The following is a 27,433-nucleotide window of genomic DNA, read 5'->3' on the forward strand; positions in this document are numbered from 1 at the left end:
TGGGATGGCTGATGGGGTGAAGGTTCTGGGAGCAGTAAAGAATGTGCGGATAGCGAGGTTCTTATCTAGGAGGGCAAAATGGGTACGATTGAAGGTATACTAGTCCTATGTTGTATGGATGCGAAGCATGGGCTATATATAGATGAGGATGTGTGGAGGAAGGTGGATGTGGTGGAAATGAAATGTTTGAGTACAGGACATGGTGTGAGGTAGTTTGATAAGTAAACAATAATATGGTAAGATTGAGGTGTGGTAATAAGAAGAGTGTGTTTGAGTGAGCTAAAGTGGGTCTGCATAAGTGATAAGGTTTAAACATATAGAAGAGAGAATGAGTGAGGAGAGGTTTAACGAACAGTTTATATAATTTCACAAGTAGAAGGGAACAAGGACAAAGTGAAGAAATATTGAAGAGGGACAGATGGAAAGAAAAAGGTTTTGAGTGACCGGAAAGATGAAAGGCGTCTACAGGTTAGAGTGAATTGGAACGATATGGTATACAGGGATCGACGTGATATCAGTGAACTGAACCAGGGATTGTGAACAGGACGAGGTAAACCATGAAAAGGTCTGTGGAGGCTGGTTGTGGGTAGGGAGCTGTGGTTTTAAAGCATTAAACTTGACAACTAGGGAATATGTGAGAGCGGATGCGGCCTTTCTTCGTCTGTTCCTGGCGCTGCCTCGCCAACGCCGGAAACGGCGATCGAGTTTGTGTGTGTGTGTGTGTGTGTGTGTGTGTGTGTGTGTGTGTGTGTTATTAGAGTTACTACAGGTTTAAAACCAGCTACTTACACTTAAAAACAGTTTGGACAGTGAGGACACGACAAGACAAACCAATGCCAATAATTCCAAACAGTTCTGTATCACTGATGCTGAGAACATGTAGGTCTTACTGACTCTCGATGTTTCTCAAATCTTTAAAAAAGATGAAATTCAGCAGCAAGAGAGATGACACCGTGGTTCCCGAGTCGAAGCAAATCTCTCGAATTCTAAATGTGGTCGTGTGGTGCGGGGGGGAAGGTCGAAAGGTTTTTGGAAGTGTTCCAACGTCGCCTGGAAAAGCGTATTGGTTCCTTGGCAGACTGGGGTCGTCATTTATTATGTGGAATGGTCTCTTGCCCGTCCATTATCGTGCGCGCGTGACGAGCGGGAGACCCAGGCCACACTGAGGATATTAAAGGGTGCAAGGATTATATCACCAGCAGATGGATGGATTTCACACAGTGAGACTGACAAGTACCACTGGCGGGTTCTCGAGGGGGACAATGCATGATGATTCTGACCACGTAGATGAAAGACAGAATTTCCTTCGGGAAGTCAAAGTCTCACACACACACGAAATGATGGTCAGGATTTCGTTTTCTTTTTTATTGGCTTCAGGAGCCCAGAATATAGATACAAGTAACTCATTTCATTATCAATATTGCGTACGGAAACTACGTAAATGATGCATTACCTAAATGACATCATTTATTCATAATTTTTTTTTATCGTTATCAACCGCTGAATACTTCTAAGTCATTCTTATTAATCTTTCATTCACCTTTTGAACTGTGCTAAAACATTCCCAGTGATTCTCTGGGTGACATAAAGCAGATCAGGCTTGGAAGAGGATCGTCTCCAGATCCGAAGCCTTGAGAAGCGGACCGGCAAGTGTCAGCTGCTGCAGAGCTGCCTGGCAACGTTTCACTGCCGCAGGAACGTTCCGGACGAGGCCACAGTCTAGATAAAGAATGACTCGTGGCTGCAAAACTTTCATGACAACCTCCACTGCGACAGGGGAGGTTCTGGTCGGCTCCACACTGCAAAAATAGGGTCTCCAGATGGCGCCATAGCCAAGATAAGAACCACTGGTGGCTGCAGGGGTTTTCAGGAACATCCACTGGGGGTACGAGGTCTCTGGTTAGCGCCAAAAGGAACATACCGTCAACTGAAGGTTGCTACCCCGAAGTTCATGGCACAAAGAGGCAAATCATTGTTTTCTGCCGTTTGTAAAACCTGGTTCTCCTTTTAAGAACTTGAGTCTATAATAGTGAAGATGGTGAAAAGATGATGATAGTGAAGAAGGTGAAAGGAAAACTAGTGGTATAGTCGAGACGATGATGATCAAGACTGTGATGATGGCAAGGAAGGTGTTGTATGTTATGATTATCTAATCACCTGTAAATTGCAGTCACACACCAGGTGTACCTATTCATATACATCCTAACCGGTGGGATACACACAGGTCAACCAACACGGAGGTCAACTCACAAGATATACTCTCGGGGTATACTCAAATACACATAGGGTTAACCTAGAGGGTATACTGAAACTCATGCATATCATCTTACAGGGAATACAAATCCACACGGCTGTAAACCTACATAGTATGCAAAACAACATATAGGACAACTCACATGGCGCTTACAACCCTCTCACAGGTCAGGGTCTACGGTAAACAGCCTACAAGGTATGCACAACTACACACATACACGCATGTCAACATACAGGGTAAACCTCACTATACACATCCCAACACTCGGTATTGATAGCCCCCCACCAACCTCGACGGATCAATACGCTATACACATAACCGTACACAGTGCCTCCCACACACTAAAATACCGCAGCCAAAGTCTGACCCGTCACGCCATGAGCTCATCCCTCAGGTCCTGGTCTGATGTGGGTACCGCAGTATACGCTGGAGGTCATCACTGCTACATGCAAGATAACAAGTGTGGCGAGAACTGCGCCAATCTCCGTGGCTACTTGCAGCACAGAACATTGATAAAGATTACGAGTGTGGCGAGAACTGCGCCAGTCTCTGTGGCTACTTGCAGCACAGAACATGATAAAGATCACGAGTGTGGCGAGAACTGAGCCAATCTCCGTGGCTACTTGCAGCACAGAACATGATAAAGATCACGAGTGTGGCGAGAACTGCGCTCGTCTTTTAACCCGTTGGAAGCCCCACATCACACTGCAAGGTAAAAAGACTGGCGATAGCTATATTAGTTTCGTCGCCCACATGTAGTACAGATCATGATACAAGAACACAAGCGTGATGATAAATGGGAGAACCTAGTAAGCCATCTGATGTGTATGACGCATTACAAGATCACAAGTGTGATAACAACTGGAACAGACAACGGACTACTTGGTGGCGTGTAACATGATAACGAGATCCCATGTGTATTGATATGAGGAGCGGTCTGTGCATCCTATCTTCTTTCTTTTTTATGATAAGACCCTGATCAAGGCCATCTCATTATTGACTAAACCCTAGAGGTGGATGATCAGCTGGGTTTACTGTGGATCGACTGCTGCAACCAGGATTCGAACTAATGGACACGACCTAGCGCAGCCCGTGAATGCGTCACAATCATATCTGTAGCACACTATCTTTCTTATGCTTGATTGCTTTTTCCCGCCTTACCGAGGCAGCATTAGCAACAAACGAACAATGGCCTCGTTCCCACACACCAGCTGTCTAGCTGTCATGTATAATATACTGAAACCAGCACCTGTTATAAAGAAACAAGCCCTCGTGATTTATCATGACCATTTCATATGCCATGATTCGTCCCACTGACCACGTCGCCCTCCATTTACCACGTCAGTCCATCTCATTCTATCCCATGCACGCCTCTCATTATCCGGAATGTTGAGGATTTGATTTCTTAGAAGCCTCCTTCACTCCATCCTTGGTCTTCCCCTCCCTCTACTATCTCCAGTGTTAACAAGTAGATCCTCCAAGTCAGCTTTCTTCGCATATCCTTTCCATGTATTCAAACCCTTTCCACCCATTTCTGCACATCCTGGTCACGTCGCGCTCTTACACAATCCACCTCCTCACACCAAATAGTGTCCTTCAGCATTTCATTTCTGTGACGTCTGCCATCTTCCTTTCTTTTGCATTCAGCGTCCAAAATCACATCGATACAGCACTGTCAGACTGCCTTCTCCAAAGATACCCAGGTTTGCCCTAAAAGACTTGGATTTCTTCTTTTACATATCCTCAGTGCGCTCATGCCCTTAGCCCCCTTTCCCACCATATGACTCAATCTTGCCCCCAAATTTCCATCCGCAATCATGTTCACTCCTACGAGCTTCAGCACTCCACTTCCTCCAGGTCCTCCTCGTTCATGCTCACACTCAGTCCATCCAGTCTTGCTTCCCTGCTATTTCTTATTACCTCATATATATTCTTTACTTGGATACCCTCTAATTCCAACTTTTACAGCTCCTTCTCACCTTTCAAGAGCCGATAATTCTTTCAAGGAGAAGCCATGTACTGTTAAAGTTACTCCACATCTTTTCAACTTTATCCTCATCTACTTCTGTGATCCATTTAGCTTTACCTGAATCATGGGTTAATTTGCCGGTCAGCTAATATAAGTTGGATCGTTTTCTTTGAAATCGAACCAACAGTTTACAGTCAATCTGGCAACATTATGATCACCAATTCCTAGATTTTCACTATAATAAAAAGAAAAAAGAAAATGGAGATGAAAGGAAAATCAATAGTACGAAGGATATGAAAGAAAAAAAAAAAAGATGATGCATTCTCTTTCCTGTAAATGGCGTTCAGAGACGACCAATCGGTCACAGTTTTGGCATCAATAGTTGATTAATCTCCCTTTGATCATTCTGTCACGACAATACTCATTCTTCTATGGAAGGAAAAGAGATGAGTAAATTTCTGCTTTGATATCGAGTTAAGATATATTCATTACAGGCACTTCCCATTGCTGCATTGTCAATAACGGATGAATTTCCCTTACCACTCCATGTCCCTGAATGATGCGTGTCACGCGGTTGTAATCCAGTAAAGAACACGTTCTCTTGCCGGGTGATTATATATATTGTAAACTTGTTTGTAGTCCGGGTGTGATGTTTAACGACAGCGGTGCGGTGCGTTGTGCCGATGAGCGAGCATTTTTCCTGCAATGTGTTGCGCCGCTGACCGACCATTTCCCCCGCAGTAATTGAGAGAGAGAGAGAGAGAGAGAGAGAGAGAGAGAGAGAGAGAGAGAGAGAGAGAGAGAGAGAGAGAGAGAGTGTTAAAGCGAGAAGAGATACCGTGCCGATGGCGGGTATTATCATGGTGTTGTCTGGAATTACTTTTGTTGGATATTCTACACACACACACACACACACACACACACACACACACACACACACACACACACACACACACACACACACACATGCACCTTTGACATGGGCTACGGTGTGTGTGTGTGTGTGTGTGTGTGTGTAGGAGTAAAAACATAATACATATGTAAAAGGTTAAGACATGGGGCAACACAAACATAAAACTCTCTCCGTCACACACAAACTAAACACACACACACACACACACACACACACACACACACACACACACACACACACACACAAGCAAACAAACAAACAAACACACAGCAAAGGAGGTTCGAGATATACATTGTCGAGTATATAGACGACTCCTTAACCACCTAGCTTTCGCAAGGTATTGGAGAGCAAGAAATGCGTGTGGCAGGATAAGAGAAGAAGACCAGAGAATCCTTGAGAAGGAGAATGTGGGAAAAGCAAAAGAAAATCCAAAACTTTTCCATAAATCCATCGGAAGTCAGTGAAGAAGCAGCCTATCAGAGAGAAGAATTGCAGGGGGTGGTGTAAGGAGTGCTGTCACTGTGGAAAACACCATATCCCCAACAACAGAGAGATGAAATGGGGAGGAAGTTTTGGAAATCACTGAAATCTCTAAAACATGATACTGAAATGACTTGACCCCTATGCGCTCCAAGATGTTTGTGCAGATACGCAAGATAAACCACTTGAAACACTGTTCAAAATGACATTGGAAACAGGCAGAGTGATAACGGAATGAATATGGGCAAGAAAGGAGGCCAGGAGCAATCGCTGTACTGGAGTCCGGTCTCACTAACGAGTGTGATGTGTAAGATTTTGGAAAAGATTATTAGAAATCAAATTGATGACGTCTTACAGAGGAGCGATTACCTAATCAGGTAAGGTAGGTAAAGGAGGTCATTTGTCACAAACATCTTAGCTTTCTATGAGAGAGTGAGATTTGTCTTAGAAATAAGAGGAAAGCTGGGTAGATTGTTCATATTTGGTCGGCTAGAAAGCATTTGACACTATCCCGAATGGGTGGCTGGTTAAGAAGCTGGATCACTATGTAGAGATGAGAGGGGAAACTCCATTATTGGATCTAAGGTTATCTGAGTGGATGGGAACAAAGGACGTACGTCAGAGGAGCCTTCTCCAAATGGAGTGCCACAGGGTTCTGTTCTGGGACCATTACTCTTTTTGATGTATATAGATGACTCGCTTGGAGGTATAGGATCTGACCTGAATATGTTTGCAGATGATGCAGGGCCATCAGGGAAGGGAAAAGCAATGAAGATCGTATTAGCTTAGAAAGGAAGCTAAACAGAAGCCCATGTTGGTTGGACACATGGTTGAAGAAATTCAACCCAAGCAAATGTAAAGTTAATGAGGATGGGACAGGGTGAAGGAAATCCTCAAAATCATTACCATTTGGTAGGAAATTATCCTCAGGATGCTGTGGTTGAGAGGGATTTGGGAGTTGATGTTATTCACAACCTATCACAAGAGTCCCATATTAGAACAGTTGAGGAGACAAAGTGTCAGCTAGAAAATCCTAAAATATCTTTCAATTACTGGATAAAAAAAATATTTAAGAAGCCGTTCATATTCTACATAAGGCCAAAATTTGCCCATCATGGAAGAGAGAAGAATGAGGGATGACTTAACCACAACTGTTATGTTTTTATAACGTTTACATGACGTAGGCCGTGAGATGTAGGGATTGCGCAACCAGAGGACTTAACATGGTACGAAGCAAGAAACTCTTTTTTAAAAAGATGTAAGGAAATATTTTTTAGTATAATAGTATCGGTTGAAGGGATTGTAAGGACTGAGGATAAGGTTAAATCAGACAGCATTCTTAAATTTAGGAAGCTGTATGATTGAAGACAATCTCTCTCTCTCTCTCTCTCTCTCTCTCTCTCTCTCTCTCTCTCTCTCTCTCTCTCTCTCTCTCTCTCTCTTCTGCTCCCGGTACACGCATGCTATGTGTTTTTCCCCCCTTTGGACGTGTCACCCGACATTACCATACCTGCGGCATATCGCTGGCTCGCTGGAACTTAATGATTTATTCACAACAACACGCGGGAGCTGAAGAATGCATGTCATTTGGTTCCCTGACCTGCGATGGCTCGTGGCACGACAGTCCCTCGTCTCTCGTAAGGTCAGAGGTGAGCGCGCCCCAGGCAAAGAAGTTTCGTCCAATGAAAGTCTTCGCCAGTTCCCTAGTGTATTCCTCGGTCTCTGATTTCCTCCCGGTAACGACAGTTAACCTCACAGTTGCAACGCATTCTCAGTTGTGACTGGCAGTTAACATCCATTTGCCTGTCTGTCTTGTACACCGTAAAATACACCTAAACATCCATCCATTTTTGATCTACGCCATCATACACGTGTATCTTGGTTTATGATCATCAACTTTTTTTCTTAATAACCCCTAATTATACTCAATGGCCATCATAACTGTGAACATAGATCTTCGTCCTTCTGAATATCCAATACCTTCCTCATCTCATAAATACCTCAGGGACTGTACCAACGATTCATTAATTCTCCTAGGCACGTTTGCTGTCATTTTCTTTCGTGTTGCAGAAAAATAGAAATCACAATTTTCAAATAATTTGGTCCGTTTCGTGTTCATAAAGTAACACACACACACACACACACACACACACACACACACACACACACACACACACACACACACACACTTGGTGTGCAAGAAATGAGTGCAAAAAGATAGGGAAGGAGGAACAGAGAAGCTTTGAGGGAGAAAAAAATAAACATTGTGGACAAAGCAAGTGAAATGCCAAAACTCGTATGAAAACTCTTATCTTATCAGAAGTAAACTTTTGCTGGAGGAACGCTTGATCAAGTTCAGGGCTTCATGTTGTTGGAGGAGACGAGAAAATAAATATGCGAGGAAATGAATGGTCAACTCAGAGGCGTATTTACAGAGGAGTTCTCTGTAAACATTAATGGGATGGGCTGGGTACTAGGACCTGGAGAGCCTTGAAATCATTAGAAAGCACATACGTAAGGTACTGAAGTCTTCATCCACACAAGGCGCATGGAGTTAACGAGCCACAGTAGTGAAAGAGAGCTTATATCGTACCTATTTTTAGGTAAGGTGAATGAGAAATAGTGTTGAATTACAACCAGTTCGACTGGTCTGTTAAGCGTCGGCAGAAAAAAGAAAGGTAATCAGAAAGTGTGTGTTTGCTGATGTGAAAGGTGAAAAATTCTCTGAAAGACGCCAAGATAAAGCGACCAGAGGCTTCAACGTGCTATCAAGCTAAAAACTCTTTATAACAGATGTAAAGACGAACTTTTGTAGTGTAGGAATACTGGATGAATGGGATCAACTGAGTGATGAAAGTGTAAATGCTGACAGTATACGAAAGGTGAAAAAGTTGTGTGATACCCGAAAAGTTCAAGACATGTGGCTCCCAAGTGTAGAACTCCCTACCCCGTGCCGTGTACAGAGGTAATTTCAAAAGTCAATTTACTCCATGTCATTTCCACAGCGACTTCATCTATACACTTCGCCTTCTCATTAAGCACTTCATCCTCACGTGCTTCCTTTTTCTTTTAAACTTTGTAGCAAAATTATTGTTAGTCTCTGTTGTACTTCTGCTTCATAACACCTATTCTGCTCGTGTCTCCTCCATGATCATATAGCACCAACATCTACTTACTAATTCTGTGTTATCGTTCCCTAAAATTAAATCTCCACGTCAAACAAAGTTTATCTGCCGTTATCACCACCCTCAACAATTACACCTTTAGCCTTCACAAATACCTCCATCCAACACGTCTTGACCTCCTCCCGGAACAGTTTAATATTCTGTTTGATTTTATTCACCCTCCTTCGCTTCCTATTTCAATACTAATTTACCTTTACTGGTATATGTCTCTTTTCCATCCTCATTTAGCGTCTCATATATTCCGTTCTTATGGTGTCATTCCTCATTTAATGGAGCAGTCGGCTCCTACCATACCCTCTTTTGGAAACGTCTTGCCATCGATTCGTCTTCATTCCAACACGCGAACCTGTTCTTCCCACGTCGCATCCTTACTACTACACCTGTCCCTCATGCTGTGTCTCCCGTTGTATTGTCCAGGTGCTGAGCTTGTGCGGTGATCCAGTTTCACTTTCCTCTTGCAGTGTAAACACCACTGAGGGTTCCATCTACGTCTTCTCAAAGTTTTAATTCTTAGTTCCTGAAATTTGCCTTTTCCCAGTCTCTCACTCATCTTTCCATGTTATTAGCCTCTTTGACATTAACCTTAAACCTTAACATTATGGTGCTGTTGCTTTGAAGAACACCACTAAATATATCCCCTCCACTGCCCTTGCGTTTCGCACACTACCTAAATTATTCTCTTTCTGTGCCAAAAATTAGGTCTTGATATATATATATGTGGACACCTCTGGGGTGGAAATAATGATCAGCAAACCACTTACGCTTCCCTTCACAAAAGTGTTCGTATCCTCGCACTATTACCATTATTCATCACGATACCGTGCCAGCCGGTCACTCTATCATCCATCCTTTCAACCTCCGTCCATTTAGGTCATCCATTATTATACACTTCTTTGTGTCCATCTTCCGCAGGCCCTGTCGATTTTTTTATCTTTTTTTTTTTCTTTGCGGAAAGGCGTCGTTAATCTTACCTCGTGTCATTTCCTCTGGGCCCTTCTGACCCTGTCATTACTTAGCTCACAAGAGGAAAGGAAAATAGATACGACGTTCACCGTTACTAAAACTGTCATTTCGAGTAGAATGATTTAACATACATACACAGAAACAATCATTCCTGATGAACACCAAGCGTATTCACCCGATGTAAACACCTCCCTGTATAGCCATAGACTGTCTTCAGTCTCACGTCTATCAGTCGTATCGTGGATGTCCCTCCTGAATGTAAAACTACACAGTCAAGGTCCCGTCCCCTCTGGTCCTTTTCTTGTACTCGACTCCCCGACCTGGATACCCCCGTACTGCATTGTCTTTGGAGGTTGTGGGTCCTGCACTACCTGCAAGTTCGTAGCCATGATTTGTGGTATATACAGTTGCCCGTGCCATCTCATCTGCAATGAGAGGGTTAGGGAAAATGATTTGGTAAACAGAGAAGAGGTAGTAAAAGCTTTGCGGAAGATGAAAGCCGGCAAGGCAGCAGGTTTGGATGGTATTGCAGTGGAGTTTATTAAAAAAGGGGGTGACTGTATTGTTGACTGGTTGGTAAAGTTATTTAATGTATGTATGACTCATGGTGAGGTGCCTGAGGATTGGCGGAATGCGTGCATAGTGCCATTGTACAAAGGCAAAGGGGATAAGAGTGAGTGCTCAAATTACAGAGGTATAAGTTTGTTGAGTATTCCTGGTAAATTATATGGGAGGGTATTGATTGAGAGGGTGAAGGCATGTACAGAGCATCAGATTGGGGAAGAGCAGTGCGGTTTCAGAAGTGGTAGAGGATGTGTGGATCAGGTGTTTGCTTTGAAGAATGTATGTGAGAAATACTTAGAAAAGCAAATGGATTTGTATGTAGCATTTATGGATCTGGAGAAAGCATATGATAGAGTTGATAGAGATGCTCTGTGGAAGGTATTAAGAATATATGGTGTGGGAGGCAAGTTGTTAGAAGCAGTGAAAAGTTTTTATCGAGGATGTAAGGCATGTGTACGTGTAGGAAGAGAGGAAAGTGATTGGTTCTCAGTGAATGTAGGTTTGCGGCAGGGGTGTGTGATGTCTCCATGGTTGTTTAATTTGTTTATGGATGGGGTTGTTAGGGAGGTAAATGCAAGAGTCCTGGAAAAAGGGGCAAGTATGAAGGCTGTTGGGGATGAGAGAGCTTGGGAAGTGAGTCAGTTGTTGTTCGCTGATGATACAGCGCTGGTGGCTGATTCATGTGAGAAACTGCAGAAGCTGGTGACTGAGTTTGGTAAAGTGTGTGGAAGAAGAAAGTTAAGAGTAAATGTGAATAAGAGCAAGGTTATTAGGTACAGTAGGGTTGAGGGTCAAGTCAATTGGGAGGTGAGTTTGAATGGAGAAAAACTGGAGGAAGTGAAGTGTTTTAGATATCTGGGAGTGGATCTGTCAGCGGATGGAACCATGGAAGCGGAAGTGGATCATAGGGTGGGGGAGGGGGCGAAAATTTTGGGAGCCTTGAAAAATGTGTGGAAGTCGAGAACATTATCTCGGAAAGCAAAAATGGGTATGTTTGAAGGAATAGTGGTTCCAACAATGTTGTATGGTTGCGAGGCGTGGGCTATGGATAGAGTTGTGCGCAGGAGGATGGATGTGCTGGAAATGAGATGTTTGAGGACAATGTGTGGTGTGAGGTGGTTTGATCGAGTAAGTAACGTAAGGGTAAGAGAGATGTGTGGAAATAAAAAGAGCGTGGTTGAGAGAGCAGAAGAGGGTGTTTTGAAATGGTTTGGGCACATGGAGAGAATGAGTGAGGAAAGATTGACCAAGAGGATATATGTGTCGGAGGTGGAGGGAACGAGGAGAAGAGGGAGACCAAATTGGAGGTGGAAAGATGGAGTGAAAAAGATTTTGTGTGATCGGGGCCTGAACATGCAGGAGGGTGTAAGGAGGGCAAGGAATAGAGTGAATTGGAGCGATGTGGTATACAGGGGTTGACGTGCTGTCAGTGGAGTGAATCAAGGCATGTGAAGCGTCTGGGGTAAACCATGGAAAGCTGTGTAGGTATGTATATTTGCGTGTGTGGACGTGTGTATGTACATGTGTATGGGGGGGGGGGGCCATTTCTTTCGTCTGTTTCCTTGCGCTACCTCGCAAACGCGGGAGACAGCGACAAAGTATAAAAAAAAAAAAAAAAAAAAAAAATATATATATATATATATATATATATATATATATATATATATATATATATATATATATATATATATATATACCCGGGTAGTCACCTGTTTACCAAATGGCATCCTAGCTACGTCTCTTCATTGTATATCAATTGACTATTATATTTCTTTCTTGTATCTCCACTGATGATGTGATTATTACACGAAAGTGCACTTGGGAACTTATCGTGTTTCATTTCGTGGACTCATAGGAATATATATATATATATATATATATATATATATATATATATATATATATATATATATATATATATATATATATATATATATATATAAATATATATCGTTATTAAGATGGCCTTGATTAGGGCGTTCAATTGCTGGTGCTGCCTCTGCTAACATAAATGAAAGAACGTACAGAGCTGCGCTAGGCGGGTTCTGTATACAGTACACTCTCCTGCTCTAACGAGGTCTCCCGGTGGTGTGGCTCAGACGACCTTGGTTGCCTCGTCTTAGTTACCGTCCTGCCAACAACCTTCGCCCAGATCCCCAGCAGGTGTGATTCCTTAAGGGATTGGATTCCTTCCGTTATCTTTTCTTTTCCGAGTATATTTTCCCTCGTTAGGTTTTTTTTTACTCAAAAGTTTAACATTTTCTTGATGTGCAGTTCACAAAACCTTTTCTTTTTTCTTGTCAAGATCCGGTGCAACATCACTAATGCTTGGGATGAAACGACTGTAAAGCTAAGCTTTGGAAAAAAAAAATTACCTGGAGACGTAAAACATCTTTCAGCTCCGTTTTGTAAGCTGATGCACAAAGTCGGCTGGAGCCAAAGAGAATTCATCAAGCGAAACAGAAAACGGAGGCAAGCGCTGCTCTAGCTAGCAAACAAAAATGTACCATTTACATTTCATGTTTACCTACGGTAACATTAGCATATTGCCGAACAAAACAAAAAAAAACGCTAATAATGTTGATAAATGAGACGATATTTTATTATGAAGTAGAACTAGTAATGTTGGGTTGGTATTGCGTTTAAACCAGTAAAACAAATTTCCACTTTCATTGCTCGACTGACGGATAACCATATCTATAGTGGGTGTTTCATTCTTCCGCTCTCTCACCTACTAGACAGCCACCGACCAGGGAGGTGTAATACCGGTACGACCAGCATTAGTATCGGGAGTGTTAGTAACGGTTGTGTAAGGCTCTTCAGTGGCTGTCACGTTCCATTCCTTTCGCCTAGTTGCTGTCTTTTTTTTTTTTTTCAGACTTACCCTCACATAGGCTGCTAGTATTTAGTCCACAAGCACACAGTCATTTCATCTCATACATAACACGTGACAACACGACTCGTTTTCCGTAACTCTAAATTTTCCTCCTCGACCCAAAACACTACATCTGCCGCTCTTATCATCAAACACATTCAGCAGTCCTTCAAAATACTCACTCCATCTCCTCCCCACCTCATTACTATCTGTTATCACTTCCCCAGCTGTCCCCTTCACCTATGTTCCTATATGTTTTCTTGTTTTTCTCACCCAACTAATTTCCTTCCAAAAGATCTTATTTTCCATTAAGTTTACTAATACTCGCTCTACCCAACTCTCATTTCCGCTTTTTCAACTCCGGCATCTTCCTCTTGACCTCCTGCCGCATTCTCTTGTACTTCTCCCATTCACCTGCACTCCTTCATGTAAGTACCGCCCATACACCTCTCTTTTCTCTGTCACTAGCAGCTTTATTTCGTCATCCCACCACCCACTATCCTTTCCCACCTACCCTCTCCCACCTCCCTGTGCCAAACACTCTGCCAGCATATGCCAACACTGTTTTCCTAAATATGTCCCCTTCCACTTGCATCAACTTTTGCCATTTTGCACCCAGTTCCTGCTATTTCTTCATACACATCTCTTTCCAAGCTTACTTACTTTTACCTCTCTCTTCTCACACATGTCATTTCCTCTTCTCCCGAAACCTTTACAAATATTAATGCTTACCTCCACCAGGTAATGATCCGAAATCCCACCAGCTGCCCCTCTCAACACCTATACATCCAAGAGTCTCTCTTTGGCACGCCTATCGATTACTATGTAATCCAGTACTGCTCTCTTACCAGTTTTTTTTCCTTATCACTGACATATACTTCTTTTATTTCCTCCTTATTGAACAAGGCATTCCAAATTACTACTCCATATTTCAGTATACAACTCCACAAGCCGTTCATCATTCATATTCTCCTTACTGAATACCCCAGTGCCACCCCCTCTTATATATATATATATATATATATATATATATATATATATATATATATATATATATATATTATTTTATTTTTCTATTATACTTTGTCGCTGTCTCCCGCGTTTGCGAGGTAGCGCAAGGAAACAGACGAAAGAAATGGCCCAACCCCCCCCCATACACATGTATATACATACGTCCACACACGCAAATATACATACCTACACAGCTTTCCATGGTTTACCCCAGACGCCTCACATGCCCTGATTCAATCCACTGACAGCACGTCAACCCCGGTATACCACATCGCTCCAATCCACTCTATTCCTTGCCCTCCTTTCACCCTCCTGCATGTTCAGGCCCCGATCACACAAAATCTTTTTCACTCCATCTTTCCACCTCCAATTTGGTCTCCCTCTTCTCCTTGTTCCCTCCACCTCCGACACATATAGCCTCTTGGTCAATCTTTCCTCACTCATCCTCTCCATGTGCCCAAACCACTTCAAAACACCCTCTTCTGCTCTCTCAACCACGCTCTTTTTATTTCCACACATCTCTCTTACCCTTACGTTACTCACTCGATCAAACCACCTCACACCACACATTGTCCTCAAACATCTCATTTCCAGCACATCCATCCTCCTGCGCACAACTCTATCCATAGCCCACGCCTCGCAACCATACAACATTGTTGGAACCACTATTCCTTCAAACATACCCATTTTTGCTTTCCGAGATAATGTTCTCGACTTCCACACATTCTTCAAGGCCCCCAGGATTTTCGCCCCCTCCCCCACCCTATGATCCACTTCCGCTTCCATGGTTCCATCCGCTGCCAGATCCACTCCCAGATATCTAAAACACTTCACTTCCTCCAGTTTTTCTCCATTCAAAGTCACCTCCCAATTGACTTGACCCTCAACCCTACTGTACCTAATAACCTTACTCTTATTCACATTTACTCTTAACTTTCTTCTTCCACACACTTTTCCAAACTCCGTCACCAGCTTCTGCAGTTTCTCACATGAATCAGCCACCAGCGCTGTATCATCAGCGAACAACAACTGACTCACTTCCCAAGCTCTCTCATCCCCAACAGACTTCATACTTGCCCCTCTTTCCAAAACTCTTGCATTTACCTCCCTAACAACCCCATCCATAAACAAATTAAACAACCATGGAGACATCACACACCCCTGCCGCAAACCTACATTCACTGAGAACCAATCACTTTCCTCTCTTCCTACACGTACACATGCCTTACATCCTCGATAAAAACTTTTCACTGCTTCTAACAACTTTCCTCCCACACCATATATTCTAAATACCTTCCACAGAGCATCTCTATCAACTCTATCATATGCCTTCTCCAGATCCATAAATGCTACATACAAATCCATTTGCTTTTCTAAGTATTTCTCACATACATTCTTCAAAGCAAACACCTGATCCACACATCCTCTACCACTTCTGAAACCATAAAGATTTACCGATGGGTAAGAAGGATTCGAACAGTCTTATTGCGGAATATATATATATATATATATATATATATATATATATATATATATATATATATATATATATATATATATATATATATATGTATATATATGTGTGTGTGTGTGTGTGTGTGTTTATAACTACCCTGGGAACCCTTTCTAAGAAAGAGTCTTGGTGTTACCCAGGAACTCTCCAGGTGCTCCTGCAGCCTAAAGCTGCGCTGCTTCCAGTAGTAGCGAAATGGTGAACTGCTTTGAAGTGGACTGTTCTTTGACGAGATTGTACCACCAGTGATGCAGCCTCGCTAAAGGTGACTTTTTCACTCACAGTGTGACCCCGTCCAGTACCAAGACTCCTTTGGAGTGAAAAGTTGATATAACCTTTTTAAAGGTTACTTTTCACTCTCAGTGTAACCTTGAGTAGACTGAGTCCGGTAACAGCCACACACAGACATACAGAATATATATATATATATATATATATATATATATATATATATATATATATATATATATATTCTTTTTTAAACTATTTGCCATTTCCCGCGTTGGCGAGGTAGCGTTAAGAACAGAGGACTGGGCCTTTTTTGGAATATCCTCACCTGGTCCCCTCTGTTCCTTCTTTTGGAAAATTAAAAAAAAAAACGAGAGGGGAGGATTTCCAGCCCCCCGCTCCCTCCCCTTTTAGTCGCCTTCTACGACACGCAGGGAATACGTGGGAAGTATTCTTAATCCCCTATCCCCAGGGATAATATATATATATATATATATATATATATATATATATATATATATATATATATATATATATATATATATATGGGAGCGGGGGGCTGGAAATCCTCCCCTCTTTTTTCTTCTTTTTTCCCAAAGAAGGAACAGAGAAGGGGGCCAGATGAGGATATTCCCTCAAAGGCCCAGTCCTCTGTTCTTAACGCTACCTCGCTAACGCGGGAAATGGCGAATAGTATGAAAGAAAAAGATATATATATATATGGCAGAGGGAATAAAACTGCTAGATCCCTGAAAAATATATGGAAATGAACCTGCTCCTCTTGAATTAGCTCACGAAATAAGACTTTTCCCCCCTTTATGGGTCAGTGTGTGTGTGTGTGTGTGTGTGTGTGTAAAGATATGAGAGTAAAGATGTGGTATTTATACAGTGTTCAGAGACAGGGCAACACGAGTGTAAAGCTCATCCCTATACCACACAAATAATTGTCAGACAGACGGCGGTGTATTTCCAGTCAAGAAGGAGCCACATAGCGATGCCCGTTTTCTATGAGAGGTTTGACAAAGTAAGATCATGAGCGGACGTTTTCTAATATGAGCGGGGTAACCTACCCCGCGAGTCTTGGTAACATAACACTCAGTATGATGGAAAGTTTATTATGAAACACCGTGATATCTTGCTTGTGAATTGTTGCACGATGAAATACCGTCCGTGTAATATTGACTCTTACGTAATGCTGTCCGACTGTAAGATCGTTTCCAGTCCATTTGAGCGGTCCCCCCCTGCACACAGCATGAGAGAATGTCCGCAGTAACATTTATTTTTCATTTTTGTGGGTAAGAATGCCAAAGGCTTTCTGGCAGTTCAAGAATCCATTACATATTTCTTTCACATACTTACATTCTCTCCTCCGGATCGAATAGATTCACTGTACACTGTCTCTTTCCAAATTAGAATTATCTCGCATTTAAGCATTACCTACTAGTTAGAAAAAATCCTGTCATTTCCGATTATCATCCCTAGGATTTGGCAGACCATGCCTGGCAGAGGAACCGGTCTTTAGTTCAGGGCTGCCCTTCTCTATCAGCTTTGTACGATATCGGACTGTCCATTACCGTAGCATTCCTCCATTGCGCTGGTACTCCACACTCTTCCAGCAAGACCTCCTAAAGAGTGTCCCTAGGGATTTACTCAAGGGTGTGTGTGCACACTTGTTAGTGCTAATGGTGAGCTGTCATCTTGTTCATGAGCCTTGTCCAGGGTCCAGCGCTTGCATTAGATTTTCTTATCACCAGTGGTTCTATCTCAAAGTTTTCCAGTGGATCTTCCCTCTCCCTGTCCAGTTACGATGGGATTCCTCAGTCCTCTTAGGTTAAATACACTGAAGCTTTTGTGTTCAGCTTTTCACACGTGTTCCCAACGTTGTCAGTTACTTCCTCAGTTAAGTTCTTTAATCTGGTTAATTGAATTCTTTTTTTCCCCCTCAATAACTTCTTCCCTAAAGAAGGCACTAATGGTTTAGAGTCATTCTATGATTTATATACAGTATTTCTCCCGTTCCTCTCCTGTTCCTGCGTTGCTGTCTTGATATACTGATTTCTGTCACATTTGTGCCTTATGAAAGCTGCCTTTCCAACACTATCTCTTTACTCCCTTGTCTGTATACTTCCCCTATCAAACCTTTCATTCATTACTTTCTTTGTCTCCCCCTTTGTGTTCCTCTTTATTGGTATGCACCTTGCCTCTCCTTTGTTGGAGACTTGGCTGAATGTGTTACGACACTTCATTTTTATGTTCTGGAATTCGGTCTTCTAACCTGTCTCCTGGTGGATACCCAGCTCTTTATAGTTACAATTCCTGTGATTTCTCTTTTATGTATGCCTTCTCCATTATCATTGCCTTCTTTTCTTTATGCTTAGATACTTCTGCATAAATTATACTTTCCTTCTCCATTATCTATGTCTTCTTTTCTTTATCCATAGATACTTCTGCATTGATTATACATTCCGTCTCCGATGCTGAGTGAACGCTTTTTCATGTCGAATTCCATATTTGATATCTTCAACTCCACGTGAAAATCAGATTCACTCATGGCTGAAATTCTAAAGCACGAGAAATGATTGACCACTTTGTATGACTAGCATTAGTGCGTCCACTCCCGTGTTTTCCTCATTACTCTCATAAGAAACAATTTTCTCTCATCTGACTTCCTTGGGGGGGATAAAATACTTGATGAGTTATAAGGCAGACGTTGTCCAATACCATTTTCCACCGAGACATTCTGTTGAGGTGGTCGTTTGCTTATAATTATCGTTTGGGGTTTGATACTCTCTCCTTAGAAGGACCAGTCAACTCCTTCCTCTGTCTGCTGTCTTATTCTTTATTTCCAAAAGGAATATTTAAAGCACTTCAGCTTCCAAGATGAGGTCATAGTCAACTAACTATTGTGGTTTCTCTTTTGCTCACTCGATCCATAGATTAAACTTCCTTACCACTTTCCAGCGATTCATTAATATTGTTATGTTCTCCATTATGGACCTATCGCTGTGGTGTCTTGTAGTCTCTCTCGTGCTGGAAGGGAGCTATGTGTCTAGTTCATCTGTATTTGACATATTGATTTGCTATCATTATCACTACACTTTCATACTTACTTCTGGCTTTGTTGATAAATGCTCTACTGAACATCACAAAGTCTTCTAGTCTGGTTTAAGAATTCTATTTCCGTTCACCCTGAGTGTAGCCTTGAGATTACGTGGTCTCGCTGTCATACAGATTATTCGAATTTTCCTAATTATTTTTCTCTCTCTCTTTCCTTAATGTCAATAACCTTCATCGCATCTATGATTTTCTTACCTTCGTCGAGTGACCTAGCGTTCGTGATTTCGTTGTGCTCCTCACGTACTATAAACCAACTTTTATGATTGCATCCACTTTATCATCTCTGTTTCCATCTATATAATTAGACGTGAAGGATAATGTAACGTCTCTTCGTAGATAACCTCATCATGGACCGTTGGATCTACTGTTATCTTCCTATCTTCCGTAAATGTGCACCAATCTGTTCAGTATTCTATCTCAGGTAAGATCCTTCAGGTTTACGTACATCATCTGATTGATTGAGGGTTTCTCTCCACATCTCATTAATATCTCTAACCTCGTGATCTTTAACGAACATCCCGGATAATTTACCTCTGTGCGTCGTCAAACGCATGCGTCTGTGTATGATTCTGTGGGTCCGCCTGCCCATCTGACACGCTTTCGGGACTCGTCCCGCCTTCGGATGGGAGTTGAGACCTCCTCTGCAAACCAGCCATTCCAGCTTTGTGGCTCTCCTTTTTCCTGTCCATGGTAGTCATATTGTTGCATGGGTCTCTTTCTCTCTCTCTCTCTCTCTCTCTCTCTCTCTCTCTCTCTCTCTCTCTCTCTCTCTCTCTCTCTCTCTCTCTCTCTCTCTCTAGTAAACCTCTTATTTTATATCCTCTTTCTCGAATCATTGCTAAGTTGATCCATGTCTTCTTTCAGTAGATTGATCATTTTCACTTAGCTTTGTAATACCACATCTTGCCCTTCTGTAACGTCAAGAAACATGATCGTTTTGCCAACCAAACTTGATCATTGTATCTCCTGCCTTCCATTTCTTCCCACTCCATCACCACGGGAACCACTATCCCCGTTTCTCGTCTTTGGCCGTCCTGTTCTGCCTTCATGTTGCATTGCAGTGTACCCGTCAATATCTTTTAAGACTTTTCCAGTATTACGTTACTATCCATCAGACAAAAGAATTTCTCCCACAGACCACGGTTCTTTCATTATTTTTTTCTCTATTATATTCCCAGATGGGCGGTACCGGAATCCACTAGCACATGGTTACACCGCAGGTGAGACGTCACCCTTGGCTAGGTTTTAACATTGTCATAAGACGAAAAAAAAAAAAAAAAGAAAAAGGAAAGACGTTCATCATTTCCTTGCCACAGTCTTGAAGCTACGGCGAGCCGCCCCCGGGAAAAGGGATCTTGGTGTCAGTTAATAAAAGAAACTATACGTAGAAGTGTAACTCTATGAGTATCTAGTACAAACTTGAGTTTACACACACACACACACACACACACACACACACACGCTTAAGTTTCCTAGCGCGTCTCTCTCTCTCTCTCTCTCTCTCTCTCTCTCTCTCTCTCTCTCTCTCTCTCTCTCTCTCTCTCTCTCTCTCTCTCTCTCTCTCCATTTGAGAAAACAGCGCAAAGTAAACCCGCCGCCGCTGCTGATGATCACCGACACGTATACAAGTAGCGTTAACTCAACGGCGCAACATAACTTTCTCTTAGGCCAATTATACCGCGAGAGTCCCTTATCATCATGCGGTTGTACGTGGCATTAGCCCAACCATAACACTGCCCTGCGCACTCCAGCAGAATCAGGTTCGTCTGTGACTTCTTCTTTTGACCTGTTATTCTTGTGAGTAACGTTGGTCTACAGATCAAGGAGGTATTTAAGATATATCAAAGTATCAGTGTCTCATTATATAGGGAAAATACACATTGATATCACGAAAGATTTTGGCTCTAGATTCAACAACCATTTGCTCTCAAGATCACAGAATGCCATAGCTTTTTCTTCTCTTCCTCACACATCACTTTAGTTCGGTCGTGGGCATTTACAGCTTCGTATCCAGCTTACTACCACTCATTGGTCTTTTCATACTAACCTCCACAGACATTCTTCCCCATACCATCAAAAGTGAATTTGTACACCAGTTTTCCCATGATCTTCACTCTTCTCACACTGGTCTAAACTATCTATGGCTTCTGTGCCACTGTCTCCACTCGAACTAAAGAAGCTGCAAGACACTGCTTCCACAGATCTACACAAGCACACCTCAATATCACACACACACACACACACACACACACAAAAGGTCCCTGGGGAATGAGGGCAACAATAGTTCCCTTAATGGCTTTTAAGGGTGGCTCTGACCGAGACAATATAAAGGGATGAATGGTCCTGAACCCCCACCTCTTCATCTCGGACCTTACAACACACACACACACACACACACACACACACACACACACACACACACTCTCCCTACTGTGAATCGATAAACCTAAGGCAATTGTGGTGTAAATATCCATGTGTTAGACCAAGAAAACCATGTAGTACAAATCAGATTTTAGATTTTCTCACACTTTGGTAACTTGCACTATTGAAGGCAAGATCTCGACGTATTTCATTCATCAGTGTGGGAGAATCTCTGTCTTTAGATGATCTTATCTTTTATACGAACATTTCAGTCGTGTAACCATGGGATGAGTACATCAGATGTACCTGTGGTTACCTTTTGATTTCCTTACGATATCCGAGGAATCACAGAAAACGAGATATGTCATGCCGGGCTGCTATTGTATTTCCTAAATGCTCTTGTAGAATTTTTCCATTTGAATTAATCACTTTTGTAATCACCTTGTTGTTTCAGTCTACCTCGACGGAAGACATGTCATTCAGTGTGTGTGTGTGTGTGTGTGTGTGTGTGTGTGTCATTCTAAACAATTTAAACCAAAGTGGAAGAAAATAAAATAAACTATTGATCGTTTTCTAGGAAAGGAGCACATAAGAAACTGAAAGAGAACAATGACCAATATATATATATATATATTTTCTTCCAGAATAAGAAATATCTATTTCTGTTGTATAAGTCGCATTTAAGTCCTGTAATAGCACAAGCATCAGTGGTATTATAATGGCCTCATTAGTGTTATCACCAATAGTGGTAATAAGATATTCCCAGTGTGGTATATTTAGTAGTAGTAGTATTATAGTAGTAGTATAGTATTATATTATAGTTTTATAGTAGTAGTATAGTATTATATTATAGTTTTATAGTAGTAGTATAGTATTATATTATAGTTTTATAGTATTATTTTATAGTATTATAGTATCATAGTAGTATTATAGTAATATTACAGCTCCTGTAATGGCATCAGCATTAGTGGTATTACAATAGCCCTCTCGTGGTATCATCCATAGTGGTATTGCAAAAGCCCTCTTGGTGATATTAGATGTGACCTCTGTAGTGGAGTAAGCAGTGGTGTCATTACAATAACCCCTGTAGTGGTATAAACAGTGATGTCATTACAATAACCCCTGTAGTGGTATAAACAGTGATGTCATTACAATAACCCCTGTAGTGGTATAAACAGTGATGTCATTACAATAACCCCTATAGTGGCATCAGCAGTATAGTGATATTACAGTAGCTCCTGTGTCGACATCAACTATAGTGGCATTACAATAGATCCTCCAGTGACCTCAGCAGGAGTAGTATTACAATAGCCCCCAGGAGTGACATCAGCAGTAGGGGTATTGTAAGGATCCCTGTAGCGAAATCAGCTGTAATGACATTTTACGATAGCTACGGTAGTGGCATCAAGAATAGCCGTAATACAGTCGCCTTTTTATTTGTAGTAGCAGTATTACAATAGCCATTTTAGTATCTCCGGCATAGTGGTATTACGATAGGCCCTTTAGCAGTACTACAATTGCTCATGTAGTAACTTTAGCAGTAGCGTTATAAACTATTCATGTAGTGGTATCAGCACTACCAATGTTTCAGCAACCCTTGTGGTGGCATTACGGTAGCTTCTACAGTGGAAAGAACAATATCAGAATTACAATAGCCCTTGTTGTGTTATCAAGTTTTTAATACAATAACCCCTGCAGTGGCATCAGTAATACCAGTATTACGATACCCACTGTAATGGCACCAGCAGTTGTGGAGAGACAACAGAAGCAGCAGTATCATAATAGCCCCTCCAGTGACATCAGTGGCAAAGGTGTTGCAAAAACTCTTGTGTTGTCATCAGCAGTGGTGGTATTACAATAGCTTCCATTGTGGGATCTGCAGTAGTGGTATTACAATAGCTTCCATAGTGGCATCAGCAGTAGTGGTATTACAATAGCTTCCATAGTGGCATCAGCAGTAGTGGTATTACAATAGCTTCCATAGTGGCATCAGCAGTAGTGGTATTACAATAGCTTCCATAGTGGCATCAGCAGTGGTGGTATTACAATAGCTTCCATTGTGGGATCTGCAGTAGTGGTATTACAATAGCTTCCATAGTGGCATCAGCAGTAGTGGTATTACAATAGCTTCCATAGTGGCATCAGCAGTAGGGGTATTACAATAGCTTCCATAGTGGCATCAGCAGTAGTGGCATTACAATAGCTTCCACAGTGGCATCAGCAGTAGTGGTATTACAATAGCTTCCATAGTGGCATCAGCAGTGGTGGTATTACAGTAGCTTCCATTGTGGGATCTGCAGTAGTGGTATTACAGTAGCTTCCATAGTGGCATCAGCAGTAGTGGTATTACAATAGCTTCCATTGTGGGATCTGCAGTAGTGGTATTACAGTAGCTTCCATTGTGGGATCTGCAGTAGTGGTATTACAGTAGCTTCCATAGTGGCATCAGCAGTGGTGGTATTACAATAGCTTCCATTGTGGGATCTGCAGTAGTGGTATTACAATAGCTTCCATTGTGGGATCTGCAGTAGTGGTATTACAGTAGCTTCCATAGTGGCATCAGCAGTGGTGGTATTACAGTAGCTTCCATTGTGGGATCTGCAGTAGTGGTATTACAGTAGCTTCCATAGTGGCATCAGCAGTGGTGGTATTACAGTAGCTTCCATTGTGGGATCTGCAGTAGTGGTATTACAGTAGCTTCCATAGTGGCATCAGCAGTAGTGGTATTACAATAGCCTCCACTGTGGCATCAGCAGTAGTGGTATTACAATAGCCTTCTATAGTGGCATCAGCTGTAGTGGTGTTACAGTAGCTTCCATAGTGGCATCAGCAGTAGTGGTATTACAATAGCCTCCATAGTGGCATCAGCAGTGGTGGTATTACAGTAGCTTCCCAAGTGGCATCAGCAGTAGTGGTATTACAATAGCCTCCATAGTGGCATCAGCAGTAGTGGTATTACGATAGCTTCTATAGTGGCATCAGCAGTAGTGGTATTACAATAGCCTTCTATAGTGGCATCAGCAGTAGTGGTATTACAATAGCTTCCATAGTGGCATCAGCAGTGGTGGTATTACAATAGCTTCCATAGTGGCATCAGCAGTAGTGGTATTACAATAGCTTCCATAGTGGCATCAGCAGAGGTGGTATTACAATAGCCTTCATAGTGGCATCAGCAGTAGTGGTATTACAGTAGCTTCCATAGTGGCATCAGCAGTAGTGGTATTACAATAGCCTTCATAGTGGCATCAGCAGTAGTGGTATTACAGTAGCTTCCATAGTGGCATCAGCAGTAGTGGTATTACAATAGCCTCCATAGTGGCATCAGCAGTAGTGGTATTACAATAGCTTCCATAGTGGCATCAGCAGAGGTGGTATTACAATAGCCTTCATAGTGGCATCAGCAGTAGTGGTATTACAGTAGCTTCCATAGTGGCATCAGCAGTGGTGGTATAACAATAGCTTCTATAGTGGCATCAGTAGTAGTGGTATTACGGTGTAGCACCATTAGCAGTAGCGGCATTACAGTGGGCCCTATAGGGCCATCATCAGTAGTGATATTACAGTGGCTCCTGTAGTGACATTAACCATCGCTGTCTTAAAGTAGCTTCTGTAGTGGCATCAGTCGTAGTGGTAGTACAGTAGCCCCTGTAGTGGTATCAGCTGTAGTGGTATTACATCAGCCCCTGTAGTGGCATCAGCGGTAGCTATATTACAGTAGTTCCTGTAGTGAAATCAGCCATCGCTGTATTATAGCAGCCCCTGTAGTGGTATTACAATAACCTCTGTAGTGGTATCTGCCGTAGCGGTATTGCTGTAGCTTACGTAGCGGCGTCAGCAGTAGTGATATTATAACACATTCTGTAGTGGCATCGGTAACAACGTTAGCGACATTGGCGCAAATCTCTGTATATATGATTACAAACGGTAATCGGATAACGGAGGTGAGAGAGAGAGAGAGAGAGAGAGAGAGAGAGAGAGAGAGAGAGAGAGAGAGAGAGAGAGAGAGAGAGAGAGAGAGAGAGAGAGAGAGGAGTGGTTGGGGGGGTAGAGACATCACCCCAGTCTCCTGGGTGTTTATAAATAAGGCATTGAAAACACGCTTTCCAGAAAACCACCCACATGCATTCAAAGACTTGCACACACTGAGCACCTGTCGTCTACACGCTTCAGTCTTCCCTTCCCGTTTCAAACTCCCCCTTCCCCTGTTCCACCTCTTCTTCCCATCCTCTTACTACCTTCTTAGAGAGAGAGAGAGAGAGAGAGAGAGAGAGAGAGAGAGAGAGAGAGAGAGAGAGAGAGAGAGAGAGGAGTTACGTAGATACGCAGACCACACACGCCCAGACGAGGTTGGTCTGGCCTTAACACTACCTGTAAAAGAAAATAATGCAGTCCTTTTCAAAACAATAGAAGAATAGGGTAGCAAAGAAAAGGCTCTCTCCCTACCCTCCACTCCCTCCGGCACACGATAGACGGAAAACACGAAAAAAAAAAAAAAATACCTTGCAGGATTAATATGCCTGAATGAAATTCTTATAGAGAAGTCATAAAGTAGGATGAACATGAATATATCATGCATTCCATCATCAACGACATGCATCCCTTCACTTTTTGTCATAAAGACAATAGTAACGATAAACGAGCTCCAGCCTCTCAAATTACCATGCCTATATTATTCCTGGTGTTGAAGAATGATACACTAATTCTGACTTACTCTCTCAAAAAAACAGGTGACAAGTGTTTATTAATGTTGGTATGTTCCCTGAGCATTGCTAAGGATAGATCAGTCGTTGAGAAGGTAGCATGATATACCACTGCGTTATGATGACTGATTAAATGAATCATCCAGTACCTGGGAGTGACAAGTGATGATCAAGCCTTATTTTGAAGATATTAAAGGTGTTGGTTCGAATAACATTTTCTGGGGGATTGTTCCACGCATCAATGATGTTGATAAAGATGTATAGAAATATTTCGTACAGTCCAGATGAACTTGGTGACCTCTTTAAGTTTTAGTCCATATCCTCTCGTTGGTAATGCTGGGGTCACTGTCAAGAAATTTTCAATATCGACGTTGTTGAATCCTTTATGTATTTTAAAACATTCTATTCATTTGTCTCGGAGGCGCCTCTCGTAGGGATAACAAGTTTAATTCTCGCAGCCTCTCCTCATATAGTTTGTTACGCAAGGTAGAAATCAACTTACTTGCTCTTCGTTGCACTGCTTCCAGTTTAAAAATATGTTAGTTTAGATAGGGTACCCAAAACAGCACTGCATATCCGAGGTGTGGTCTAACTAAACTTAGGTAATATCACATCCTTGCTCTTGTACGTAAAGTTTCTGTTAGCAAATCCCAACATCTTATTTGCTTTCTTTGCAGCTTCACTACAGTGCTGAGAGAGTGTGAAGATCAGTACTGGACACAGTGATCCCTAGATCTTTCACACTAGGTGTGTCCACTATCTTGTTTCATAACTTGTAACAGCTGACATCGGCGTTAAATGCATTTGCCATCAACTAAATCATTCAACAATTTTACGTAGATCCACCTGTAATCTCAGTCCATCTTCACCCCTCAATATGGCATTGCCGGTCTTTGTGTCATCTGCAAAGTTTGACAGTAAGTTGTTCAGCCCTATGTCAGAATCGGTAATATAAATGATAGGCCCAAGCACGTATCCCTGGGGGACCCCATTTGTAACGGGTGACCACGGTGGTCATTACTCATTACTACCCCTCTGCTTCCTGTCACGCAACCAGGCCTTTATGGAATTTCATATGCAATCAGTAAACCCCAAAGCCAGGACTTTATGTATCAGTTCATCGTGAAGGACTTTGTCGAACGCTTTCTGAGGGTCCAGAAATATTATATCTTTTGATTTTGTTTTCTCATGGATATTGAGTAATTTATGATAAGATTCAAGAAGGTTTGTAAGGCATGATCTGCCCTTCTAAAACCATGCTGTGTATCATTGATCAGGCTGTGTTGTTCCACGGTCATTA

General features: G+C 42.1%; 1 protein-coding gene across 1 annotated transcript in view; it reads right to left on the bottom strand.

Annotated features, from left to right (window-relative positions):
* Positions 1 to 27,433, bottom strand: part of LOC139764464 (hemicentin-1-like) — a 253,923-nt gene that overhangs the window by 204,249 nt on the left and 22,241 nt on the right. The gene's annotated exons all lie outside the window — the stretch shown is intronic.

This window comes from Panulirus ornatus, chromosome 4, assembly GCF_036320965.1.
Source record: "Panulirus ornatus isolate Po-2019 chromosome 4, ASM3632096v1, whole genome shotgun sequence".
Classification (NCBI taxonomy): Eukaryota; Metazoa; Arthropoda; class Malacostraca; order Decapoda; family Palinuridae; genus Panulirus; species Panulirus ornatus.